This window comes from Muscardinus avellanarius (genome assembly GCF_963383645.1).
Source record: "Muscardinus avellanarius genome assembly, chromosome: 1".
In the NCBI taxonomy this organism is placed as follows: Eukaryota; Metazoa; Chordata; class Mammalia; order Rodentia; family Gliridae; genus Muscardinus; species Muscardinus avellanarius.
This window is the reverse complement of record NC_137786.1, coordinates 217,111,169-217,128,088: the sequence shown is the minus strand read 5'-3', so window position 1 is coordinate 217,128,088 and position 16,920 is coordinate 217,111,169. Positions and strand designations below refer to the sequence as shown.

The following is a 16,920-nucleotide window of genomic DNA, read 5'->3' as shown; positions in this document are numbered from 1 at the left end:
CTGAGTATTTAGGGCACAAATGCCTTCTGTCTACACTGCTCTTTTCTCCTGGAGCGCTCAAAATCAGTTATTGATTTTGTCATGAGTCTTCACGCACAGCCTGCAAAGGAATCACAGGTGGCGTGACTCCTCCTCCACAGCTGACAGGAGCGTACAACCGCGTCCCTGCTTGCAGCACTGAAGAGGATGTCAAGAGTGGAGCCCTGGACAGACTGGGCTTCCTCATTTCTTGACCTCCGCCATGGGCAGAGGTGAAGGGCCCGCCCATCCATCTGCTGCTCTCCCCACGCTGGGGTTGCCTTTGGGTTACTGCAGGATTAATTTCAGTGTGATACTGTGTTTATGGTTGTAGGGGTGCTTCTGAGAACTTAACTGTTTACAATTATTTCCCCCAGGAAAATCAAAATCAAAACAATAATGCACTTGCATAAACAGTCTAAGTTTCAGGACCCAGTCCTTGGCAATGACTTTGTCAAGGACAGTCATAACTTTTACAGGCAGAAGACAGAAGCCGTGTTCGAAATAACTTTTGGTTTCAGTGATTGTTTTTAATTGTCTTCCACCTTTTGTCTTCTAGGAATAAGTAAACACCAAAACAGTTTCCATTTCCCTCTGACTACTCAGCCAACCAGGGAGCAGGGACAAGGTGACACTTGATGGCCCAGTTCCATCTCAGATAGCCAAAGCTAGCTCTCTTAAGAAAAAAAGAAAAAATATATATATATATGCAGAAAGAGAAGACTATCCTACTGGAGTAAAGATAGCAGAAGGACTGTATGTCCATGAGATAGGAGGTTCCAAGGTTTTTTAATTTAGGCTTTAAAGGCAGCTACCAGATGACAGTTAACTTACCTAGAAACAGAAGAACTACTGCTACCTTCTATTTAATTGGAAAGTGCAACATGGACAGAATCTATAATCTAAGTACTAGATAGGAGAGGGAAATGAAGCACAGGAGACACTTCCCCAGGCTAGGACTAGGATGGTGCTGAGATACACATCTCTTAAAACAGTAAGAATGTTACTGGGGAGGCAGTGGTGCTAGGGCAATGGAAGAGAAAAAACAAGCCCTGTAATTCCACCTGGATACAGGAAGAAGGATGCACCTGATGGGTGCAAGAGGGAAATGTCAGCACTGATGGAAAACAGAGGCTAGCAGATTCACACTCCACTTGATGCTCCCAAGATCTCAATTCTGTGAATGAGAGAGCGCCTCAGGTTGGTTTTGACATATTACATCCAGCCCAGCTGCCAGCCACATCAAAAAGCAGACAAGAGTGAGCATTCACTCAGGAGGCGGCCACTGGCATCAGCCCATGAACGGGGCGGTGCAGAGGGCGCCGCTGTGAGATGGGATGGTGTCACTTTGCTGCTTTTGGGGACTCCTTCCAACACCTTTGACTTAGAAAGCATATTCCTAATTTGCAGAAGATGCACAGGAAAGAGAGCAAGGGAACCTATCAATGCAACAGAACTCACGGATGCATCCTCTTCCTTTGAGGCCAGTGGCAACCGACAGTAGAGCCACCTTAAACTTACCGGGGTGCATGGAGAAGCAGATGAAAGGGCGGGGGGCTCACAGGGCTGTGTACAAAGGCCCGTTTGATAAACAGATAGACAACTGTGGAACCAGGAGTCAGACTGTTTAGAAGAGTGCATCCACAGCCATTAAGCAGGGCTAAGTAACCAAAACAAGTCTCTGTAACCCTTTTGATTTACTCAGGACTTTCTTTAAAACAAAACACATTCCCCAAACCATTGCTTAAGATAAAAATTTTCCATCCCTGGTACCAGTTAAAAAACCTTTTACAGTCACAATCTACAGGATGGGTTTGTCACTGGTGTTCTTGTTTCTCTACACACTTGAAACCATACAAGTAGACAAAAAAAAAAGCAAATATATATATATTTTTATGTTAATGCCGATCAACATTCTCTCTCTCTCTAACCACAGTTGGTTTACTTGAATACTTAATATAACTTTTCTAATAAATGCTGGGGCCTTCATACAAACTTTCACTTCTACCTTACCAATGCATTATCCCATTCTATTTCCTTTAGAAAAATGCTATTTAGGGGGGAAAAATCAGTAAATCTGTGAAATAACTGAGGTAAACCAAGAAAATATATATATATAAAAAAAACACCAGTAGTCCTATCATCCAGAGTTCACACAACAGAGATAATATTCTCTCTATATATAATCATGTACTCTATGTTTTTAACATAAATATTTTTCTACATCTCTAAATATATTTTAGCCAGGCATGGTGGCACAGGCCTTTAATCCCAGTACGTGGGGGTTTGAGACAGGAGGATCACAGGTTCGAGACCAGCCTTAGGAACTTAGCAAGATAAAAAGTAAAGAGGGCTGGGGTATACTCAGCATAGAATGTTCCTGGGTTTTACACACACACACACACACACACACACACACACACACACACACATACTATATATATATATATATATATATATATGTATGTATATGTATATATATACAAACACACACATATATATACACACACACATACATTTGGTGCACATATAGCTTGTGCTCATATATATGTTTTAAATATGATTATATAATATTCATTTATACGAACATATCCTTCCTTAAGCTAAAATATGGTCTGACCACTTGTGTATGTGAAGCACGGTGTCAATGCTAAGGTTCTGAGAGTAAAGAATACATGGTTGAGGACTAAGATTTTAATATAGTAGATTTTTTTTTTTTTTTTTTTTTGGTGGTACTGGGGTTCCTGGAAGCCCTTTTACCTCTGGGCTACACTCCCAGACCTATTTTTACAGTTTTATTTGGAAACAGGGTCTCCTAAGCCAACGCGCGCGGCTGGCTTCGAACGTGCGGGGCTGGCTTCGAACGTGCGGGATCCTCCTGTCTCCGCCTCCCAAGTGCGGGGATTACAAGCGTGCGCCACCACGCCCGGCTATAGTAGAATTTTTTTTAAAAGAATACTATCTAGCCTCAGCAACTTAAGTCCGCAGCAACTTAGTGAAATTCTATTGCAAAAAATAAAATAAAATAATGCTAGGGATGTAGGTAGAAAGTCCCTGGGTTCAAGCTTCATCACAACACATATACACTTGAGTGCGCGTGTGCAAACACACACACACACACACACACACACACACACACACTTCTATCTCTCAAGATGGCCTGCATTCTCCATTGAATGTGTATATGCTTTCCTAATCTCTATGTTTCTGAAAAAAAACGGAGATAAAGAAAAAGCTACTGCAAGTAGATTTGAGGCAAAACATTTCTAAAAATAGAATTATGAGGCCCAAGGGTATGAGCTCTAGTCCTTGATTTACACTACCAAATTGCCTTCTTGAGAAGGCTACAGCAATTTATTATTCCAACAGGAAAGTATGACAACACCTATCTTCTGGTTGAACATTATCAATTGACAGTGATAGAAAAAAATTAGGGGAGAAATGACAACTTCTTCAAACTTAGGGTTTTTTGATTACTAGCCCAGCTCAACCCTTTTTTTTTTTCTCCAAAACAACTATTTGCTGTTTGTATTTCTTCTGTTGCTGAATTCTGTTCAAATCCTTTGTCCACTCTTCTCTGGGTGTGCTAATGTTTTTGTTCTCAATCTGTAGCTATAGAAAGGACATCGCCCTTTATCTGTCACAGGTTTTATTTGTCTTTAACTGTGCTTATGTTAGTTAACACAAAATAGCTCAGAAGTTTTTAGAGTCAACTCTGTTGACCTCTCCTTGGCTCTTCTTCATGGCTTTTATGCTTAGAGAGTCTTTTCCCATCCTGAGGAAGTTAAATATACAACTGTATTTCCTTTTAGTTTTTTTTTTTTTAAGAGTTTACATTTTTCAGGTTTAACTCTTAGTTATCTGGAGGTTTTTGGTTTGGGTTCTTCTTCCACTCTCTCTCTTCCTTTTTCCAGCACTGGGAAAGGAACACAGGGCTTCACGCATGCTGGGTAAGTAAGTGCTCTACCCCAGCCCCTGTGCTTTTTATAAGAATGTCCAGGTACTCAATCCTGCCAGACTTTTTGGACAGGATCGCTCATGGCATATTCTTCAGGCACCAGGCCTGTTAGGTACTATACATATACATATTATTGATAACCCTTGCTACAAATTCATAGGGAGGGAAGAGAGGCACTATTAGCTCTTTTATCATAAGCAAAGGGAGCTGGAGGGAAAGTACTTGTCTATGGGGGAGGCTGGCAGGAGGCAGGGCCAGCAGGTGAACACAGACCTGGTCTAAAGTCTCCATCCATGTCATATCCTTGCTCTCCACCATATGCTCTAATCCTCTCCAAGTCCAGGAACAGTGCTTGTCCTAGTTAGATGGCACGCTGTCAAACACCAGCAAATGGCATCAACAAGGGACAGGGCGTGGGTGGGGTGCCATGCGTGGGGAGTGGGGACCACAAGGAGACAGGGGCCAGCATATGGGTGGTGGGCACCTGTCAGCGAGAGCCAGGGCGCACTATTCCCTAGTGCTGCCCCATCTTCTTGGTTTTCCAGGAAGCTGGTAAATGGGAATTTTATGTGGAACCTTCTGAGTTATAAATGCTGGCAACTAATAAAGTTTCTTCAAAGACACTGAATAGTATCAAGTCTGAGGCCTGATTCAGCTCAAGGCCTGCCTGCTCTGCTAATGATGAGCCAGTGACATGGCTGTCTTTATTCCCACACAGCCGCCCCAGCTGGCCTGCAAATGCCTAAGGCCGGCTGTCATTTCTGCCCTTCCTTGGTCTCCTTTTACCACTCCACACAACAGCGCCCCGGAATGCTATTTATTTTTAAATATCTTATTTGTCATCTTACCCCCAACTTGGTCAGAAAAGGCAGTTGAAATAAAAATATGCTTCTGATAACACCAATGCATTTGGTTTTCCAGATCATCTCTGATCCTCAGGTGAGCTGTTTACAAAAGTGTCACATCTCTATACTATGAAGATTCTTAACAAAAACAAAACAAACGAGCAGAAAGGACAGACAACAGAGTAGGAGCCTGCTTCCGGTCTCTCCCTCATAAGCTCACAGACAGCACTCGACACACAATAAGTGATCATTTTCCACACTGGAGGCCAGAGGGAGGCTTAGTGGCTGGGTGGGCCCTGGAAGCCAGGAGGAAAGTTGAGTTAACAAGGTGGAGAATGCCAAGAGAAAGCAAAGAGACCATTCTGTAGGATGCAGCAACCACACTAGGAACAGGGAGAGTCCCAAGCAGGCTGGCTGAGGGGCTGGCTAAGTCGTTTCCACTCTATCCTTTCTTCCAGTAGGAACAAAGGAAGACCTTTGAGTTGGAAAACAAGTGATAAAATCAGGGGCCCAAACTTGACTGGAGGCTCCACTTTCTCTGTTCTCGTCTCTGAACAAGAACACGCAAATCTACAGCTTTCCATATGATCTCTATTATAGCTTTTATCTTGAGTCAACAATAGCTGTCTGAGCCACCTTGCTCAGTGAATTAGTACTGGGTCTCGACCACCTTGTCTGCACAGCGGGGCTGTTCCAGGCAGACTTCTTGCAGCTGTAATCCGAAGGAATGACCCTGTGGCTTACAGGAAAGGAGATCTATTTTCTTATGGCTTCAGATTCAGGCCACATACAGCCAGAGACTGATGACCTCAGGGCATGGCGGCAGGAAGTGGAGAAAGGGAGAGTCCACGGGCTGGGGCTGGTGTTCCTGTCGCAAAGGCGGAAGCAAGAGAGAGCAAGCAGGGAGAGGAACCATATATAATCCCGGAGACCGCACCCAGGGCCCGCCTCCAGCCACACCCCAGATAAATCCATTGCAATGGCTTTACCCACTACTGTGATTACAACCCTCATGACTCAATTACAACCGCTCGAACATCAACAACTGAGCTCTTTAGGGGACATTTTATATCTAACTATAACGAAATAAGAACAGCACTGACCTCACATGATTCCCTGTATTTATTTTGGTACTGGGACTGAACCCATGGGCATTCTACGTCAAAGCCACACCCCCAGCCCCTTTCATTTTTTAGTTTGCAACAGCCTCACTAAGTTGCTGAGGCTGGTCTCTCACCTGCACTCCTCCTGTCTCTCAAGCACTGGGATTACAAGTGTGTCACCACACCGGCTCTTCGCATGATTTTCGAAGGATTCATTATAAAGCACTTAGAAGAGAGCAGGCATGGAGCCAGCGCTATACTCTTGAGATTTATTATTAGCCTTTTACTCTTGCTATTTTGACAATGCCAAGGATAGCGCCGGCCCAGGCCTGTCATCTAAAACCCCGATTATACAGACCATGGCCTCCTCTCCATGTGGAAGTTTCAGGCATCTCAAAACTGGCGTGTAAAAGAGGAAACTCCTTAAACAAGGACAAAATCAAATGGAGAAATCCCTCTCCTCCTCCATCATGTTAAGACTACCTCCATCCACCAAGTGCTCAAGCCAGAAACGTGGGAGTCATTTTGATACTTACTCCCACGTCAAGAGTACTGGCAAGTTCTGCTGGTTCATCCTCGAAAACATCCCCCAGATCCACTCACTTCTCTTCCTCCCTGCTGCGCCTCAGTCCAGGCCAGTAGCTCCCACTGGGCTAGCCCGCCCTGCTTTCTGTTTATCTTTTGCCTCTCCCCAAACAATTCCCCTCAGGACAGCCAGAGCGATCTTTTAGAAATGCAAACCAGATCATATCACAGCCTCATTTATTCCCAACTGAACACAGAATACAACCCAAACTCAGATCTAACCACGGGTTATGGTGATTTCTGGTTTTCTAGTTTTTTACTATTATTTATTTCCTGTGACCTCCATGAGTGAAGGAACGATATTTGTCAAGTTCACTGCTATATCCTCAGAGACCAGCACAGTACCTAACACACAGTAGGTGCTAAATTAGTATGTGGTTGGAAGGGGGAGGGGGAGAGGAAGAGGAGAAGGAAGAGGAGAAAAAAAAGAAAAGAAAAACAACTATTCCTGAAAATATTATCAGGAATGTGGGTACTGGGGGAAATGACTGAAATTAAGAGCATGGGGAGGGATTTTGGTATTTTGGGCATATGGTAAAAAAATCCTGATATAAAGATGATCACTGTGGGAAAGATGGATTCTTTAGACATTTTAAGAAAGTATCAGGAAGCCAGGTGTAGCAGTCCATATCTAGGTGACAAAGCAAGACACCTCACCCATCTTAAGAGAAGAAAGATTTGAGTTCCTTTGGGCACTGATTGTATAAAAAAAAAATAGGGAGCCAAAAATAATTGAATATACGCTGACTAAAATAAAGAATGGTGACATCATAAACATAAATGAACTTCCTAGCAGGTGGAATTTTGAATTCTGGAGTTTTTCTGAGAGAATAATAATACACTTAATTCTATAATTTCAGTTTGGAAATTACATGTGCTGTTAGTAAGTGGAAACATCTCATACACATGTAGAAAGTGATGACTGGAAATTGGGATAAAAGCCAAAGCTGGAGATAAGAGATTCAAAAGCCACCCCACCAACAAAGAATGGCTCAGGCTATACGAACTAATGAGAGCCTATTTATTTACTTATTCAATCAGAACACACACACACACACACACACACACACACACACACACACACACGGTGCTAAGTGCTGTGGACCTAATGATAAACAAGAAAGAGCCCTTGCCCACATGATATTTACAGTCACTGCCAGTTTAAGATCTCCTAAAGAATATGCAGCTGGATGCAGTGGTACATGCCTGTAATCCCAGTAGGTGGAAGGCTGAGACAGGAGGACTGCAAGTCCAAGGTCAGCCTCAGCAAGAGCCTATTTCAAGATTTAAAAGAAAAAAAAATGGCTGAGGGTATAGCTCAGAGGTAGAATGCCCCTGAGTTCAATCCTCAGTACCAATAAACAAACGAATGAATGCACAGAAAGATAACAAAATCAAACAAGATAATCTTTGAATATCCATATATATACTTGTCCCTGCTCCTTGTACTGGTGATTGAACCCAGGTGTACTCTTCCACTGAGCTATATTCCCAGCCCTTTTATTTATTTACTGTGTGTGTGTGTGTGTGTGTGTGTGTGTGTGTGTGTGTGCGCGCGTGTATATGTTACTAGTACTAGTTACTAGTACCAGGGGCATTCTACCTCTGAATTATACCCCTATTCTATTTTTTTATTTTGAATCAGGGTCTCACTAAGTTGGGGAGAGGTCTAAGTTCCTAAGGCTGGCTGTGATCCTCCTGTCTTAGCCTCCCAAGCACTGGGATTGCAGGCATGTGTCACCAAGCCCAGACCTTTTCATTTTCTGGGCCAGTGTTTTCTAAGGTGCCAGGCTGACCTTGAACTTGCAATCCTCCTACCTAAGCCTCCCCTGTAGCTGGGATCTCAGACATGCCCTATCATGGTTAGTCCAACATCCGTATTTAATGGGTTGAATGTAAAGGAAAAAACCTCAATAGAGAGAAATAGCAATGAGAAAAGTACGAGAATAACTAAGACAGGACAGTATTTCAGAATCCAGTGGAATGAAGACAGTTAACTGATGGTTGGCTTTCATCCCGAGAAGAAAAAGATAATGGTTACCAATATTTCAAGAAAGTAGAGTTGATGGCTGAGGAAAGGCTAGTGTGTTTGATTTGGGGTTGGTGGCATCAGTTTAGTTTCAGCAGAGTAGGAGGAAACTGGAGAGCAGGTGTTTCAAGACAGAGTTCCATCATAAGGAAGACAGACCATGGTATAGACCACTAATTCTAAATCCTAATTTTTTTTTTTTAATTTGGTGCTGGGGACAGAACCCAGGGCCTTAAACATGCTCTACCACTGAGCTATATCCCCCCAGCCCCAAATCTATGCTACAAAGTATACAAGGTCAAGCAGAAGGTTTTCTCAACATGGTATCATATGGTAGAGATTTCCCTAGCTCTGTTCCATGAACCTGATAAATGATGTAGTTGCTGGACAAGTACAGCCAAGGCTCCTTTGCAGACGGAAATGATATTTGAAAACTATAGATACTTGCTGAGAGCCAAAAGTCCCTTTACTTGCTCAATCCTCCAATTTAGGGCAAGACAATAATGCCCTTATGTCAACACTATCATTTGTTTCCAGCTTGTGTCCCCAGACGGCACTGCCACCTTGCCCCTGGGAGCCCTGCTGGGTCAGGCGGCCTCACGGGCTACTTTCAGACTGTAAGGCCGTCCCCGTAGCACCAACACAAGAACATGGCAGGACTTTTTGTTGACGGTGGTAATACAGTTCTAAAATTTGACATAAACAAAACATATTAGTTATGGTCAATGTGAGAGAATACTGCTGGGACACCACAAAGTCATCCTGCAGAGTGATCCTGCTGACTCACTCACATTTACATGATGGCTCCCTCGGCATTGATCAGAAATACATTACTTTAAAAACAGAAACCGCTGTTTCTGAAATAAGATCTGCTAAAATAAGAGGTTAGCTGGAAAAGCATAGCTTTGAAAACACTGAGGTTATTGGTTCAAAGTGGTTTTAAATACACTTGACAGATACCAATCTTTGGCTTTTACCAAACTCCTGATTTTTGGCATTCGTTGGGCTTGGAAGGTTCTGGTGAGGTGAATGAAAAGAGTCAGGAGAAAGGACTGGAAGTTGCAATCAATCATCCTATGCCAGGGCCCAATACCCAGTGACTTTTTCTTTCTTTCTTGACAGTACTGGGGATTGAACCCAGGGGCATTTTGCCTTTGAGCTACACCCTCAGACCAAGGTACTTTGCAACAGGATCTCACTAAGGTACTGAGGGCCTTGCTAAGCTGCTGAGGCTACCTGAGATCCTCCCGTCTCAGCCTCCCAAGTACTGGTATTACAGGTATGCACCACCATGCCCAGAAACACCCAGTGAACCTTAACTTTCCAACACCTTAAGCTCTCCAATACCTCACTAACTTACCCAAGAGGTTTGCAATCGCTGGCTGAAGCAGGCTTTCTCTAGAGGCATGGAAAGCTGAGCTCTGCAGCCCAAACCAACAGGCATATTCCTGCCTTTCCTTCTCAAATTCACACATTAAAAGGCAAATGAAACTTAGAGGGAAATACCTACTGATGGTTTTACTGCTTAATACAGTATTAGGGCAGGATGGGGTGGTAGTCACTGAATGCAAGCAAAGACAAACATGGGTTAACACTCAAGAGCTGTAGTGATTCCTGCTGCGCTGGATGTGCACTTGACATCAGAATGGTTAAATGTGACGAAGAGCCTATTCTTGCTGATACAATAATTCCAAGAAATGTGGCTTAAAGGAAGTGCAATCTTGAAGGAGCTTCCACACAAGTCTGCAGCATTGGAAACAAATGTCCTGTATCCTCTAATAGCTTACAAAAACAAATTCTGCTGTGCCTGACATCCTGCTGACCTCAGTCACTAGCAGAGGTACAAGCCCCACCAGTCACTGCCCAGTGCCAGAGCACTCATTCCCAAACCACTTCTGGACATGGTCTGATGAGACACCCCCACGCCCCTCCTGCACCCGTCCCACTGTGTCCTCTGGAATTTCCATTCGGAAAAGAGCAAACTCAGCCGGGTATGGTGGTGCATGTGTGTAATCCCAGCTACTCTGGTCTGGGAAGGAGGACTGCAAAGTCAAGGTCAGCCTGGGCAACTTAGCAAGGCCTTCTCAAAATTAAAAAATAAAAAGGGCCAGGAAGGCAGTTCACTGGTAGAGGTAGAGCATCACTGGGTTCAACTCCCAGTACTAAAAATAAAAAAGAGCAAATTCACCATACCCTCAACCTCAGTGAGCTCTGGAGGCTCCCTCTTCCTCCCTGTCCCACCTGAAACCCAGCTGTCTACAGAAGACCGCACACTCCCTGAAGCCCTCTCGTGCAGACGGTGAGCATGCCTCTCAACCCAGTGGGTTGCAAAACAGGTGACAGACCCTCCTCACTCCTTTCTCACCCTTGCAGACCAGGGTAGCCAGCCCCTTAGCTAGCCCCTGCTCCTGTGCGCTCACGCCATCACATCCACCCACCTCTCGCTTGGCTCCAGGTATAAGCAAGGTCTATCTAACAGCCTCCTCTGTGGTCTCAAGTTTCTGCTCTTGCTCCTCTCTAGTCTAGAATCAGCACAGTGGCAGAAATGACCTTTTCAAATTGTCAACCCGGCCTTGTCATTCTCTGCATAATACCCCTTAATGGCTTCTTGATGCATTTAAAATCAAATCCACTCCCTTCGGAGTTCCCAGCCCTGCCTACTTTCCCAGTCCCCTTACTTGCTGCACTCTGTGCTGACCGACTCACTCCTGGGAGGGGCCCCCTTCCCTTTCCCTAAACACTCAAGCTCTCTTTTACCTAATGGAGGCAGTCCATGCAAATATGACATGTGAAAGAGGAGAAAATTGCCAGAAGGCTTAGAAATAGTTCTTAGAATATGGCAAAGGAGAGTTAAAAGGTCTACTACTGAACAAAGTTTTGTTTTTTTTTTTATTTTATTTGTGGTTATGGAACCTAGGGACTTTCTACTCCCTGGCTATACTCCCAGAACTATTTTATATTTTATTTGGAAACAAGGTCTCACTAACTTGATGAGAGCCTCACTAAGTAGCTGAGGCTGGCTTCAAACCTGTATGATCCTGCTGTCTCAGCCTCCCAAGTGCTGGGATTATACGCTTGCGCCACCACGCCCAGCTCTGCAACAAGATTTTTAAAAGTTTAGTTTCTAGCCGGGCGTGATGGCACACATTTGTAATCCCCACATTAGGGAGGCTGAGACAGGATTGCGGTTTGCAGACAGTTCATGGAGAGCCTCACCTACTTAGTGAGGCTCTTTGCAACTCAGTGAGACCTTGTTTCAAAATAAAGAATAAAAATTAGGGCTTGGAGTGTAGGGCCGAGGGAGAATGCCCCTAGGTTCCATACCCAGTACACCCCCCACCCCCCACCCCCACCCCCCGCCAAAAAAAAATCTAGTTCCTGAGTAAGACCTCATACCTAGTCACAGTATACACAGAAACACAATGATTCACTTTGGAAAAGGTTACTCTCCTAAATCCCTAACTCACTGCCAATTCAAAACTGGGAGGTTCTTTGCTGAAATAAATGACTCCCAGAGGATGTCCAAGCATGGAGTCTAGCCTGAGGAAGGCCCAAAGGAAACATGGTAATTCCAACTCTCCAAAAATTTCAAGTCTGAAGATAATTCAATACTTATCCTTTCACACGCACACACACTCTCTCCCTCTCCCCCTCCAATGGATCTCATGAGGTAACCCTAGAGATAGTAGCTCTAAAACTCGCTCACTACTTCTGGGCCACAGACCACCTCGCCTCGGAGATTCCACAAGGCTCTCTTACCAAAAGAACCTTGGAGTTCAGTTTCATTGCTATTCATTTCCTTTTTAATCTCTGATAAGTCACCAAGGCATCTACCATTTATAATAGCTTAAACATTCACTGATTACTGCAACAATTTTCATGGGAAAACTTTTCGATTACTCCCATGAAGTGGCTTCCAATTATCATTTCCATTTACAAAAAAAGAAATATAAAAGAGGCAGATAAGTGCTTTTTACCAACCTCAGGGACAGAAACAGGAAACAAAACCCAATTTTCTAAATTTCATTACGGGATGTTTTAAAAGGACCGTGGTTCTCAACAATTTCTTTCAAGTGTTTCTTGTAACCTCTCAGAACACATGCTATAATCAGAAGATGGATGAATAAAGATGGATGACTGGAGTCACAGCAGTGGGGCAACTGACTGCCCAAGGCGAAGGCTTGGTCTGTGAAATACTGTACAGTTCTAGCTTGTCCTATTCCCAAGGTTAAGCTATTTGGTACTCTATTACTTTGGATTTTAATATCCTCAACTTTTTCCTAAAGTCCTAAAACAAACTCAATATTTATGATCAGTCGATCCTTTAATACTCTTTCTCTTTCTCAGTAGTACACACACACACACACACACACACACACACTAAAAAAAAAGAAATAAAACATCCATCAAGAGAGGCCCTAGGCCCTCCCATTCACTGGGTGCCTTCAGAGTCTACCATTAGATTTGCTTTACAACTAACTCCTCTAGTGAGAAGAATAGGGTCACATCCTTCAGAAGGTCCTTGGGAAAGAAATTGATAGAGAAAGGCCCAGTTTGCCTTAGCTCAATTACTCGGAGATGGGGAGAATCCCCTTACATTTACACGATTCAGCTGATAAAGGAAAGAGCTCATCCAGAGTAATTTGCTAGAAAAACAAGGCTTTTGGCATCCAAACCTCCAGTGCACCACAAACTTCCTGTTATTATCTAATAACCCCCCCACATGCAGCCATCACTGTTTCTATGGTAACCGACAGAGAAATAGCAGCCTGCCAAATGGCTTTTGTAGTTCCTTTTCCAGTTTGTTCTTCTGTGTAGAATTAAAGGTAGCTGGCAAAAGAACCAGGCTAATCTTTGCAAACAGGAACACGATGTAGTTTGAAAAGCACAACTGGGTTTGGGACAAGAAGTGTAAAAAAGCTTTCATGAACTCACCTTGATAGAATAAAAAAGGTGAACTAGAGTATATATGGTAAGCTCTGCCTTACTCTTACAATGGGATAGCCTGGCACTGGCCACAATCTAGATACGGTGCTTTTCACACAGTCTCTGATTTGACTACACAAAAGAAGGGATGAGTGAAAAATTCAAAGAAGTCTACCAGGAGTCAGGCATGGTGGCGCACCCCGGAAATCCTCGTACAGAAGATCACGGGGTCGAGGCCAGCCTCAGCAACTTAGCAAGACTATGGGCATCCTGGCAAGACCATGTTTCAAAACAGAACAAAACAAAAGCTCAGAGAGAGAACACCCCTAGGTTCAATCCCCAGTACCCCACCGCACACAGAAGAACAAGTCTAATAGGCCTCTATACCTTATTATCATTAAAGGAAGTGGTAATTTACTGTAAAATCAAAATGAATGAGCAAGAGTTGATGGACTTGGACTAGAGAACAGTGAAAAAAAGGATGTGCACCGTGAAAAGTGGAATGTTTAATCCCAGCGATGATGGGTGCATGAATCAGAGGGGCACTGATGCTCAGGCAACAAAGGCCTCCTTCCCAACTCAGCAGAGGGGCAGACTGGAGTACGGCGCATGGAACCGGGCGGCTCTCAGAAGATCAGTAGCTCTGGAGAGCTGCTCAAGGTGCCAGACTGTGAAACAAACAGCTGCTGCAGGGGTGGAGGAGTTTGCTTTTTTTTTTTTTTTTTTTTTTAATCAAGACTATTTCTCTTTGCAAGTAGCCCAAAACAAATGATTTTGCCTCAAAACTGCATACTTGCATGATGTGTAGGAAATCTCATGCTCCTTCTGTTTGCTTCAGATGACAGACTGTGACTCAGGTCACACAGGTACCAGCTTCTCGTTTTATAGGCCAGAGCTAAAAGGAGTTTGAAAGATCCCCTCCCGCAACCTTTAATATACCTCAAATGTCTTGTTCACAGACATGACAATTATAACCTATGGTGCCATTCTGAGATCAGTCCCTAAGACTTAGACAAAGTCAGACTCCTACAAATCCCACATAGAAGATTAACCTAATTTATACCTTTTAATTTGTACTTTTATATTGAGTCCTATGAATCATGACTTATATTCCCAGAGCTATCACCTGAATTTAGAAAGAAAAGTAGAACAAAGATTTGCAGCAACTGTTTTCCTTCACTTCTTCAGAACAAGATCACTTATAAGAAATAAAAGATGTAAGCCAAGCGTGGTGGCGCACCCTTGTAATCCCCGCGCTTGGGAGGCTGAGACAGGAGGATCGCACAGGTTCGAAGCCAGCCTCAGCTACTTAGTGAGGCTCTCAGCAACTTAGTGAGACCCTGTTTCCAAATAAAATATAAAATAGGTCTGGGAGTATAGCTTGGAGGTAGAAAAGCCCCTGGGTTCCACTCCCAGTAGCACACACACACACACACACACACACACACACACACACAGAAAAAAAAAAAGAAATAAAAGATGTATACCCTAAGAAATACTTCCATGGCTTTCAACTCAAAGAAAGGCTTCTGCACTTTTAATTTGGTGCCATTTAGGAGCCCGAGTTTTGGGCTCTGTTAATAAAGCCTGAAGGAATCTTCTCAAAGTATTACGCTTCTGAACTATATTCTGGGAATGGAGCTTCTACGCCATGTTCAGTATGGCTCTATCTCAAATTCAGTATGACTATGCAGTATGATCATTATCTCGAGTACGTAACATTCAATGTAACCATCTTAAACAAAAAACAGAATTGAAAGACACACAAAACTGGCATCAAGTTTGATGACAATTACAACTAGGCTGGAAGCAGAAACTGACTCCAGCCAGTAACCTGCAGTGCTGATGTGTTTATGGTTCTTGCCAAACCCATTTCCTCAGCCAACACAGTTTCAAGGCCTCAGACAAATTTCCTTACTTATTAGATCTATATTTTCATTAAATTACTTTCCAGACTCAGAGTGCAGAATCTTGCTTCTTGCAGACAATGAAGAGGACTCTACCATTGACTGACTATTTCATGGCCTGTGCCTTCACTAGTGTTCCTGAAAACTGACTCCAAAAAACCCAAGAAAAAGAGAAAGCCCCAGTATTGGGAGTCTCCTCTTAAGCACAGAATTCGTTCCAAACGGGTATCTATAAAAATAATGATGTAGAGTAGTTGTGCTTCCCATCCACACATTAACCACCAGATAATTAAAGCATACTACCAAGAAACAGCTTTCAATAATGTTATGTTTTTACCTAAAAAATTGAATTGTCTCTGCTGCCTGGAGAGAAGGAGCGAGATATTTCTAGGCACCAGAACATTGTTAACCTTTTATATTAGTAGTTGGAAACTGCTTGTATAGTAAAACTACCTACCTAGAAATCATATTTTGGGAGCTTTCGGGAAGATGGCGACCAAGAAAAGCAGGGCTTAAGAGCCCCGCTAACAACCAATCTCCATTACCACAAAATCAGCGCCTTTCATAGCCAGAAAACACCATCACCAGAGAAACAAAAAAATCACCAGGCTCCAGAGAGAAAGTGGAGTGAGAACAGAGCTCAGAGCCACAGAGGAGATAACCGGCCTCACGCCCGAGGACGCGGCAGCAGCGCCATACTGCCGGTGGCAGCGGCAAATTCACCAGACGGCTACAGCAAGCCGAGGTGAGACACTGCGGAACAGCCAGGCGGGATTTCTCGCTGCAGGTAAAATCTAAAGCTCCCAGTGGCTGAGCTCAGCACACGCCGCAGGGATTCAGAGTGGAAATCAAAACCAAGAAGTAATATGCCAGCCTCATGGCCAAGGGCGTGACAGCGGCGCCATATTGCCACCGGCGGCAGCAGCAGAGAATTCACCAAATCCAGTACAGCTACATCTGCGTACTCAAGAACAGTGAGTCAAATTGCGGGCCACAGAGGAGAAATCCCAGTACTGTACTCCCTGGGACTTGACCCAGTGGGGGAGTGGCGGTGGCAGAGATATCACACCATAGGAGAACGTGCAACCTGGCACCCCCCACAGTCTAAAGCAGCCTCTATCGACTCTCTGGGTCGGAGACTCTGTGATACAACCCAGTAAAGGAGTAGTGGGGTCTGAGATACTACTGACTAGAGATCCAGAGCACCTTAAGTGAAGTCATAGTGACCCAAGGGAAGAACCCAGAGAAGGCACAAACTTCCAAAATCATGGGAAAGAGGAATAATACTGAAGCAATGAATGCCCACAACCCCACAACATCAGAACCCGATAAAACAGAAAATCAGAGATTTCTAGATCAAATCAGGAAAATAACTGTAGAAATAATAGAGGTGCTTCGAAAAGAACTCAGAGAGAGTCAAAAAGAGATAAAGGATGCAATTAATGAAGTAAAGGCCTCAATTCAAAGCACAAACAACCGATTAGAACACATGGAGAACAGAATCTCCTTCTTAGAAGATGATCATTCCAAAAATGAACGCATAGTTTCT

General features: G+C 43.7%; 1 protein-coding gene across 1 annotated transcript in view; it reads right to left on the bottom strand.

Annotated features, from left to right (window-relative positions):
• Positions 1–16,920, bottom strand: part of ALKBH3 (alkB homolog 3, alpha-ketoglutarate dependent dioxygenase) — a gene marked incomplete at both ends in the record, with an annotated part of 38,023 nt that overhangs the window by 2,013 nt on the left and 19,090 nt on the right. The gene's annotated exons all lie outside the window — the stretch shown is intronic.